Here is a 12,030-nt window from a genome sequence, read left to right as displayed (position 1 = left end):
AGGATTACATGGGAGTTACTTCTGTCCCGAGCAAGCTATCGTGTCCTGTCTGCCATCCAACCATCTGCCATTGCAGTTTATAGGCTAAATAAGATTAATTTGGAGATTAAGCTTGGCTTGCTAACAATGGCCCTTTGTCGTACATTTGGCTAAAAGGATGCATTCACAGTGTTTTACTAGCAGGCGAGAAGATACAACCACACAAACACACACACACACACAGACACAAACAGAGAATGAAAGGCAGAGAGGACACCTACAGATCTGAACATCTCTTGAGTTGATTTCATTTCATTTGGCCTGTCGTCCATCGTTTCAGTCGGAGTAAGCAAAATGTATTAAATTAACAGCAAATATCAAATAGGAAATTACATGTCGTCTGGACAGGCCAGAAATCGAAAAGAGAGGGACTGATTGTGAGACAGAGAAATCAATTTGAATTTCACGTACCCAATGTTGCCTACTTTTTGGGGCATCAGGTGCAAAATTTAACTTGATGTAGAGAAAATAAAATTTGCAGCTATAAGCATAATTTGTGCAACAGCAAAAGCATCTGTTATGGCATGAAACTTAAAAGAAGACACATAAGAGAGAGAGAGAGAGAAAGAGAGAGAGTGAGACGTAGAGCAATGAGCTTTTGGAGCAAGTGTCAAAAGCCGAGTAGCAAGTGTCAAGCATGTGGAGGAGGCAGTGAGCAGATGAATTGGAATAATATGGCATATGGGACAAATAGTTGAATAGCATTCTCAACGGAAAGTGTCAAGAGTACGGGTTATGTGTAGCGTATAGTGTGTCTAGGGTGTAGGCTATATGTATATATGAATGTGTAGGGATTGGCTGACTTGTTGCTGTTGCAATGAGTTAACGTTTTCCAGGACTCAGCCCTTTTCATGTCCAACCAAACCTCAAACGATAGCAAAGTTTCACATGTCTGTATATGTAAGTGTATGTGTGGGTGTGTGTGGGTGTGTGTGTGTGTGCGGTTATGCGTGTGTGTGTAAAGTCCTTCTGATATTGTCAGTTGAAAAGGGTTGTGACAAATTTTTAAATTAATGACAAAAACGAACATCGCGAGGCTAAAGGAATTTTTGTTTGTTTCCCCCTCTCCCCGTCACTTTTACTCAATCGCTTCCTCTTTCGTTGTTTCCTGTTCAACGGCTCTTTATCTCTCTCTCACTCTCTCCGATAACTTTTTTCTTTTTTTTTTTTTGCGAAAAAAGCGGTTTTAATTAAATTTTCTGGCCAAAAACAAAAAACCAAATACGCTTCGTTTGCAGAATTGTTGCAGTTATTTATTTATAGACTATTGTTTTATCCTTTCTTTCGCTATTCCATTCATTGCTCCACAAAAACAACAAATAATATTAAAATTTTTTTTTCGTGCCATAAATAAAAAAACATTTTCACGTCAAGCATATCCACTATTTATTTTCAAACTCATTATGTGTTTAGGAATAAACCAAGGTTCAATTGATTAATTTATCTTACATCCATTTAGATTTAGTCAGGAGTGTCTATATGAATGTTAAGCATGTCTAATCTTCCAATGACCCGATTTTCTAACAATCAAACCTTCAGGTTTCAAGTTGGTTATTAAGAAAAATTATGAAGTAAGTAAGTCGACTCGCCGACTTGGGTATACCATACACCAAGGTGAAACAAATACTTCAAGTTTCGAAAACCAAATGTAAGTCTATTAAATTGTTTTAACATGCTTATATCATAAGCTATCTCGCTGACTCATATCAAATTTAATGTCGGTAGCTGTCATAGTTTTTAAAAAAAATCAGTTTTATGTAAATTCCGGGGTCGGAAGGAAGCGTGGCAAAAAGTTTGAACAATTAGTTTCTGCGCGCTAACTAACGAGTATATAAACCAAATTTGATGTCTCTAGCTGTTATACTTTTTAAGAAAAACAGTTTCATGTAAATTCTGGAGACGTAAGAGGGCGTGGCCAAAATTCCACTTAACTCTATATATTTACATACTACTCGAGCTTACATACCAAATTTGGTGGCTTTAGCTCTTATAGCCTCCGAGATCTGCTTGTTCATACAGACGGACGGACGATCGACTCGGCTGTTGATCCTGGCGACTTAAATATACAATTTCACCCTATGGGTGATATGTTGTTGTGTTTAAAATAAAACAAATATAAATATGTGATTTAATATAAGAGAGAGAAGTTTATTTAGCCGTGCAGTCTTTGGCCATAATATTTATACATGTTCCAAACTCTTTTTCCGTAACTCAATTCATCAATAACATCCATTCTTCTTCATCTTCCCAATCCCCTTGTACATACATGCGATTGGCACGCATACACATACAGTTTATCTAGCGTTGCGTCTGTGTGTGTATGAGTGTGCTCTGCTGATTCGAGCAATGACGTAGTAGGCTGCTGGCAGCGCTTAAGCAGAGCCGATTTATATTGACTGCAACTAATGTTATACATATAAATCCGATCCGAAAATTTTGGTGATGTTTTAGGTGGAAAACTATCTCATTAGTGAATTTCGGACGGACAGACGAGCCGACGACATGACAGGCAACACAGACATGACTTAATCAACTCAGCTTCATATGCTGATCAAGAATATATATATTATATGGGGTGTGTCTACCTGTGCGTGTGACCAATTTTATAGTACCCTTTGGAAGGGCATAGAAAGCTGTGCCTTTAATGGAATTTCGCTAAATGTAGTTTCCATTGACCACACTAAATGGAAATGAAAATAAAATATATTAATTAAGTGAAAGGGGGCTAAATCTAGTCAATCGACTCTTCTGTTATTCTTGATTAAAAAACATAAACATCATCTTTAAGGGGTTCATCTGTTTCTTCTATTTGTTACATAGATGTGAAAATTTTGTCTTTATCCTTTGTCCCTCGAGTGCCTGTTATATTTTTAATTGCGGGAAAACACAAGGACAACACAAATTACTAATAAGACACCAATCAGAAAATAAGTGACATAAATTTAAATATTGACAACCTGACCACCCATCTACATACGTACATTTGTACATATATGGTAACATGGCGTATACGTGATTATAATGCAAAGCAAATATTTTAAAGGCAGCTTAGATTTTTCTATTGTTTCGTATCAATATTTTTAGTTGCAATAGTTAAAGCCCAAAGTAATGCAAAAGTCGAAAATAGAATTATTATTTATTTTTTATACAAGGAAGCCGTATGGCGTGTATGGCTTTTCCTCTTTTTAAACAATGCACAAATGGGAATTCCATTTGTATATACCTATGTACGTATATATTCACTCTACAAATTCATATAGCCATGGGCTTTAAAATCCGCTTAGTTGGCCAACGAATTTAGTGTGCAATGTTAGGCAAATAATTTGCAAAACATTTGTATAAACAAAAGCATTTGAGTGCCTTTTCAAGGACAAATGTTTCACTCATTGATTCAATCACTTGTTCCAAGTAATAGCTCTACATATACATACATAGAGATATGTATATGTTTATATACAATAATTCTTAATATGCATACCTGGGTGGGTACTTAATATTCAGTGGGGGTCGCAACATTAAGTTGTTGTATTGCTTGTTTTCTGTTGTGTTTCTTTTTCTGGTTTTTTGTTTTCTGGTGTTGTTGTTTATATTTAAATGCCTATTTGTTTATATGGCTTATAGTTTTCGTCTGCTTTACGACAAGGCTAATCAAAATTCAAAGAGCTACCAATCCTCTACCATGTGAGGAACATCAGGTTTATGTCTATCTCTGGAGTGTGCGTGTCTTGGTGTAAGTATGTATAAGTGTGTGTGTGAGTGAGAGTACTTTATGCCTTATTTGCGTTTCCACTTGAGACTTGAACAAAGCTCAATGCAAATGTTGTGTAAATGATCCAGCTGAAGTTTCTGATTGCAACTAGACATGCAAAATAACGTGAAAGTAAAGACCCCAAAAAATGGTTGTAGGCGTCATATGTGAAATAAGTAAGTACAGATGACTTACTTGAGACATAAGCTGCACACTCTAAATAGAAAATTCTTTGATACTTTTCAATTGTCTATACAATTTAAATAGTATATTAAGGTCATCAAAATGTATGTAACAGGCAGAAAAATGCTTCTCCAGTCCCATCTAGTTCATCGTCATTAACATCCAATTTAGTTCTTGTGTATACTGCTAGTCCTCTAACTAAAAAGTACAAGCACCAAAATTTGGTATATAAATTTGTTTCTAACAATTCAAACTTATGTTCCAAAAGAGTTTCAAACCAGTTGTCAGCTTCAGCTCCCACTTTATTTGCTAGACTTAAAAATATTAAGAAAAATCTCAAGCAAAGATTTATTCAAATATAATTCATACGCCATGTAGCACACAGGGTTTTCTTTTGCCATATTTGAATAGGTTTACAATTCAATTGACCGAAGAACAAACAATTAGTCTAGACACTTATTAATTTGAAGGTTCTTTCATAAAAATGAATCCCTTGTTGTGTGAGCTCTAATCCTGCTTAATTAACAGTTGAAAAAAACAGAAATTGAATTGAAAAGGATTGCATTAAATGAACAACAGACAAGTTTAATAAGGACTTATTACTTAATCTGTATCTGAAACACACAGACTGATACGAATTATTGTGTTTAAAAGTAAAACATAATCCGATTTTAAGATAATTGCCTTATTACTTAAGTGTGAATCACTTGAGTTATCTGCCTCTATCCACAGTGGCTCACTTTTTTCTTAAGTCCGCGGAATTATCTCTTTTGCGTGTTTCATCTAAATATTGTGAATTAAGTGAATATAAATTTACATTTGAATGGCCGCATGGCCTTGGAACTAAAGAGTTTATTGATTTACGTGTCTTACTCAAATTCGATGAGGACTGAAATAAATACCTCGACATAAGCTTCTACCATCGTAAGTTTTAATTTTAAAGAGTTGCAAATAAAATGAAATATATAAAATAAATAAAGCGAAAGGTCCTGCATACCAAAATTGTATAAGTCAAATAATTGATTGAAAATTATTTGAAATTTAAATTGGTTTCTTGTGTACATATGTATGTAGGTATGTTTATGTATCTTTGGCTATTTATGACAGGAAATTTTCATTAAATTTAATTTTTACATGATAATTGGAAATTGTCAGTTTTGCTTTGAATATAAATTGCTTGCATTAGCAATGTGCGATGATTAGGTGAATAAATTTTCATAATGTTAACGATATGTATTTGACACTTTATGCCTTTGACATTTTACTTTAAAGATTTTCCACCGCTCGCTCTTCTATTTCATTTTCTTTTTGAGTGTTTTTTTGCCCTTTGACTCACATGGAATTGTAAACGAAACGTTTTGCTTGAAATGCTTCTATTTACATTATTATTACTATATTTTTTTTACGCCTTTGTTGTTGTTATTGTTTTCGCTTTGTTGGGCTTAGTTTTCCTTTTAATATTTCCCTTTTTGAACCATTTTCCATGGTCGCATGTGTGGGCAAGCAACCGTTTCTGGACTGCTGATGCATTTTTAATTGTATTTGTTTCCGCTTCGCTATGACATGTCGTCATTTATTAGCTGCCACGCCCATGCATCATATGTGAAGTTTAGGAAACAAAAACAAGGTAGCAGAAACATCAAGTACTGATTTGGCAAAGAGAATTGTAGGCCAAGCAATAACAACTTAAAGTACGAGTTGCTTCTTTTAAAGTAGATGGTTTATTTTTAGTTTTTTTTGCTTTCTGATTTTGATCAACTTTTTGTTTTATATATAATTTTTTATTCTGTAATCCTGGACAATAGCCTTGTGACATAGTGTCGTGTAGTGGAGCTCTTTTGTTCTGTTGTGACAAACAAGAAGGGAACACAACAAAAAATCGAACCAAACACATGGGTCGTAGATTTTAACCATAACGTTATTAAACACGCACACACACACACACACATATACATGGAGACACATATGTATAGACTGGGCTTTTGGGACAAGTCGGGAATGTTGGGGACCAGGCAGTGTACAATGCGTACCATCCTTACGTTTCATTTCGCTGAAGGTCCTTTGTGTGCCATTGTGCCAATTCCGTTGTCGTCATAATTACAGTTTCAATTTCTTTTGTTGTCCCATAATCTGAAAGTCCCCAACAATTGTGGCGTATTGGCAACTTGGGATATTTCTATTTGTCCACCTCGCCTTCTCCTCCTACTGCCCAAGGTTGACCCGTCCATTTGTTGGTTATTTAGGAAACTTTTATTTGCGCTGCATTAAACAATGCCAGTTAAACGTATGGAGATGGTTAAGGGTAGGCCACAAAATGCATGCTAATTCGTTTTTAATGCTTTGAGTTTGAACATAAAACGAGCTGGCACTGCGTAACCTAACCAGCCTACGACCTGACCATCCAATTTGCACTAATAAACCAAAATTCACGTAACATGAACTCTTGCCAATGCATTTGCATTATCCATCCATGATGATTTCGTCCAGGCAATTATTCATTTGTGCATCAACATCCTCTTGCATTTATTTCAGCCCTCCTTTTTCTACCTCCTGCCCTTATTCACTGTGAGCATTTGGTTTTAGTTTCAGCAAAAGGATCATGGCGCGGAGATGCGGGTAAAAGTGGGGCAAGCACACGCATATGTGTGTGTGTGTGTGTGTGTGCTTGTGTGAAAATTATTCAGCATTGAATGACCAAATTGATATTTTCAGGCAATGCCAAGGAATCAAATTTGAACCCATCATCAACGTTATAATTCTAAATTTCTAATTTGCAAAATAGTTTTCAACGTTTTTAATAACCTTTTGTTCATTATTTGTAGATCTTTGATATGTGCTTGGTTTTACATTCAATAAGGTAATTCAACTAGAGAAAACAACAACTTTACCAAGAATTGAAGGCTAAAACAATTTATTTATCTATCCATTCAGCTAATCGACATTAAAACAATAGTGCTAATTGATGTATTTTACGTTTATTTGTTTTGAGGGAATATATTGTATTTTGAATAGAAACAATCGGATTTAAATGCAATTCTTGATAAGCTTTCATAACGATTAACATAACATTTGTTACCTTTTCGAAATGGAAAGCCAGGTTGGGTAGTTCTGTCTCCTTCGGCACTGACCATTTCTCTTAGTTTTCTCTTAGAGCTTGGGCTAATATCCAAAAAGCTACAACACCCACTTACAACAAACACACGCTTTTCTCATAAGCAAACGTTTATCGATATGTAATTTTGCTGACTGAGCAAGATGAATGGTTTTTCAATTTACTAAAAATTTTAAACTGAAATTAATTCATAGAGGTTTTTCAACAATTACATATATCGATGTAACACACATCAATATTACCCCTTAACCCTTTTTGCTAACTGCTTTCTTTTACCACTACGAATCTAATCTTGACAAAAAATAAATAATATGTAGAGTGTCTCTTCAAATTTTATAAACTTTGTGTACAAATATTCGCTGGCAACTTTTGGAAGATTATTTCAACAGATTTTACCTTGAAGCATCCAAATGATCGAAATAAAGTACGGCTAACGCGTCGTATGATTAATAATATGACTCTAAAAGTAGTCCTAGTTGATTTTTAAGAAGGGGCCCTTTGCATTTGCTCATTATGAGAAGTCGTGACTAGGAAATGATTATTTTCTCCCGATACAGAAGTTTTTTCTCACCAGAAAAGAGATAAATTTGAATCACAAAAGGGTTTCAAACGAAAAGCGAGCTAACATTGTCTCTCACAATTTTATTTACCCTTCTACTGCGTGACTTTTTGAAATCGTCGAATTCCTTGCAAATATTAAAAATTAAGTTTACAATCATTTGTTTTTTAGTTTTGTGCAGATATCTAAAAAGTTCAAGCCAGCTTCATGCTCATGTCTCAATGGGTAATAAATATATTAACAAAATACTAAACGGCCCTCTAGGTGCTGTCTTAGGAATTCCAAGAATAGAAATCAAATACTACTTTTGTTTAGAATAAACACTTCGAATTAGTTTTTTATTTAATCACAGATTCCACTTCTTCAATTCGAATTTAGTGCATATATAAAGCGATATTAGTAATATTACTAATCGATTAACACTAATTGTTATACAAATATATTATGACTAGCAGCAAATGCTGATCAAAAGATACATATATCCATATATATTCAATTGAATTCATTGTATGGTGGGGGAAGAGAATGAAAGAAGGGGTTTTAAGGTAATATGGAGTTGAAATTCGGCCACATAATTGATCCAAGTCTATGAATGAAAGGGCAAACAAATCGCAAGTACAAGTTAAATGGTTTTTTCGACCTCAGTTTTTTGCTGTTCTATTCATTTATCCAAGTTGGTTCTTCTCCCTTTCTCTTTTTCCTTTCTCTCTTTCTAAGTCCACTATCTAACTTCATTTGTCTCCCTCTTATGTCTGAGTGTGAAATTATGCACAGAAGAGGTACAAAAATGTGTTTAAGAAAGGTGACTAATGCGTGAAAATTTATTTAATTAATTAATTCTTATTACGAACAACAACCAAGAACCAAGAAAAAGATATGAAAAGAGCAAGTGAGTGAGAGAGTGAGGGAGAGAGCGAGATGGAGAGACAGACAGACTGTAAATGGTTTTGGTAGAGCTAGTGTCCATGTCTTGCAATGTCCAGAAGCTGTTATCCCTGCTCCAGGACAGATGCTGTCTGCCGCCAACACTCTCTTGGTTGCCAGCTTGCCCGCCCGTCACTTACAGTTTTAATCTCGTTGTGCAGTTTTAGCTTAAATGCCAGTTGAACCACTCCCCTTCCCTAGGGCCCTGGGGCCATAGCTGGATAATGAGCATCAAGGCAGAAGGCTCTACTTTAGTGTAGGTATAATGGACACACTGCATCATCGTCATTCTTATCCTTATCCTCATCCTCTTCCTCTGCCACTGGACCATAGTAATTAAACAGTTGCGCATGCACCCAAAAGCCTTTCACCTGGCCAGACCAAGTTTTGTGTTGTGAGAAAAATTTCATGGCTAATAAATCATTTTTAATATTAATAAAACATAAATCACCCCAACTTAAAAATCCACCATACAACCACCCACCACCAACCACCCACAAAGCCATCGCCCAAGAGCCTAAAGGTAGCCGAGGAGCCGGCTTTTAAGGCTATTGCAGTTTTACAGTCATCTTTTGTCGTTTTGGCAAGGGGATAAAAAAAAAAAAAATAAAAGATTAAGCAAAGTTTTTCACACGGCCAAAAAGAAGTAAAGGTAAGATATTCAGTTAAAATGCGGGCCTCAAGATGACGAGGTGGCCACCAAAACTGGTTGGGTGTATGTATAGACGAGGGCGGATGGGATGGTAGTGTGCTTGTGGCATGGATGAAGGAAGGGGTCGAAGCGTGGGGGGTTAGAGGCGAGTGATTCAGGAAGAAAGTTGGCAAGCAAACAAGCAACAAGAGACAAAGCAACCCAATTGCAGGAGAAAGAGAATGAATGAAAGAAAATGAAATGAAATGAAATGAGAATGCATTGCCGCAAATGCACACATGGGGGCTGAGCGCGGTTTGTGGTGCTTGTTGCGGCAAGTGGAAACTCATTCGAATTTTCCAAGACGATTTTTCGCCGTCTTAATTCTGTTTAAGTTTATTTACCTTTCAGGATTTCTTTTTCCCTCCCTCGCAGTCTGAAACACTGTTTCTGTCTTTTAGTCTCTCGTATAACACTTTACAACACTTTCTTCAAAACGACATTCGGTCAAAACTTTAATTGATAATCATTTTTTGTAACCAAATTCACTCAGTTTTACATAATACCACAAAAACAAAAAAATTTACAACAATTGAAAATTACTTGATTCAATAAATGAAGTATCTCAAATGCTTAAACTATTATTTATAGGTATATTCACTTTTGTGGGACACACTTTTCCTTTCCTTTTGTTGTTTATCCTTTCTTAATTTTTATTCTCTATTATTATAAATTCTTTTTGGCAGCTTTTCGAAAACACTTTGGAAAACGTTTTGAATTTCTAACGACTTCGGTGCGACACTGACAGATGATGGTGAACCGACGCGCTAGGAAGTTGCCCGAGCACTGAATTTTATTCTGACAGCGGCAACGTTCGCATTGGACCTAACACAACTAGCTCGAACTTCGTGTCAGCCGAAGGCCAAAGTCCCGTTACGACGCAACCAAGCGTTGGCCAAACGAATTCAAGCACGAGCCATGTTAACACGAAGGCATTCGCGTTTGCATCCAAATCCTTGGCAACATGTTGCCGGCAATTCGGGCACTAGTCAAGGAAGCATTTTCCACTTTTGTTGTCTTTGTTGTTCTTCAGTTGTAAAATACCGTCATTTATTTATGCAGTTCTTTGGATACAAAGTATCCTCTACAATGTGCATTATACCAGTATTGAGAGAAATATGCATTTTGTACTTTAATCAAGGACATTTCTATTCCCCATCTTAATCTGTTAAATATTCTTGGCTTTTGGTTTGTGTTGCTTGAAATTCTAGGTGTCAGCTTAAGCCGCGCCACCTTTTTGGTTGGTTATTATAGGTTTATATGCTTTCTTAAACTTAAACTTATATTCTAACTAATTTGAATATATGAGCATATCATGTACATGTAGAATTTCTTATATCGCTGCTGTTTCAATTCATTTAATTTATTTTATTTAAATAATAAGTCTGACATAAAAATTGGGGCAACTTTGTTTCTCAAAGTATGCAATGAGCTGGAAAACATTTCATTGTTATCTACTTATTTATAAGATTTCTTGTTTCTTTCAAATTGTATACTTATAATCAATGCATGACTTGAGGACTAAAAAAGCGAATTCTTACTATGTATCACATATTTTTGGAAGCAATTTTCAACCCTTTTCCTTAGCGCTAGATTTGCCACTGATTGTGCGTAGATAATAGAGAAATTAAAAGAGAAGACTAATTCACAGTCAAACCTTGCTTTGTTGTTGTCTATTTTGTTTAGTGAATCTTGAGTTTCTGAGAAATAAGAAAAGATAAAGTTTCATAAAGTTCATTTTTGTATTTAAAATGATTCGATAACCAAGAAGCAAAGTTATATAAGTTAGCGAGACTTGATGTCCGGGTAGCTCACCTACCATGATCCTACGGGATAGACAGGTACGGGTAGACAAGTGACAAATGTTAACCATAATGAGGTGTCAGTTTGGGATTGGACTACTCTAAAACCAGTGATAGTTCCCGGAACTCTTTGAGTATAGAATGTGAAACGATTTTCGATTTATACATACGTATTGATGTGGTAGATGGCTTGTTGCCCGGCACCGTATGAGAAGCCTATTTTAAGGCAATATCACCTATAAACTTACATTATCATAGGATGTAGTAATATTATTTTATAATGTAACAAACTAAATGAATTGTGTCGTGGTTAGTTGGATCTTTTATCTGATTTGAGGCAACTAAAAACCGAAATTTAATTAAAAGCGAAAAAAATAAATGTAAGAACCCAAAAGGTTCGTAAAGTAACTAAAATAACTGCGGCTTTTGCAATCAAAGTCACTTTGGCACTCTGGCAAATTTAGTTACAACAAAGTGAAGCTCCATTTCCCTACACCAGCTTCTTAGACAGAGTCACCGTGCCATGTATGTACAAATGTTTGTATGTATGTAGATACGTACCACCCGATCCCAATCCATTCTACCAGTTCCTAGCTTCATTGTGGCACATCACTTACGCAAATCAAGGAGACCAATAAAGGTAAAAAGGTGGGCAACACTTAGTCAACCGTTTCTGTTCTGGTTTTCGTTTCGTTACGTTCTTCTTGTGCCTATCATAAGTTGGGACGAGTGTGTGTGTGTGTGTCTCCTCCTCTCAGCTGCCTCTATGTATGCATGTGAGTCTCTTCTGCTGCTGCTGGTGCTGCTGCTGCTGTTGGTTGTCGTGTGTAAAAAAGCACTTTTGGCTCTTGTTTTAATGAAATTCATTCCGTCGACGTTGACTTTGACTTCGACGTTTAAGCAACCTTTCACCAAATAAACACGAAAATTTTCATCAATGAAGGATGGCGGGGCCGGAGTGGCGTGGGATGC

This window comes from Drosophila tropicalis, unplaced genomic scaffold (assembly GCF_018151085.1).
Source record: "Drosophila tropicalis isolate 14030-0801.00 unplaced genomic scaffold, ASM1815108v1 contig_867, whole genome shotgun sequence".
NCBI classification, from domain to species: domain Eukaryota; kingdom Metazoa; phylum Arthropoda; class Insecta; order Diptera; family Drosophilidae; genus Drosophila; species Drosophila tropicalis.
Note: the sequence above shows the minus strand (reverse complement) of the source record.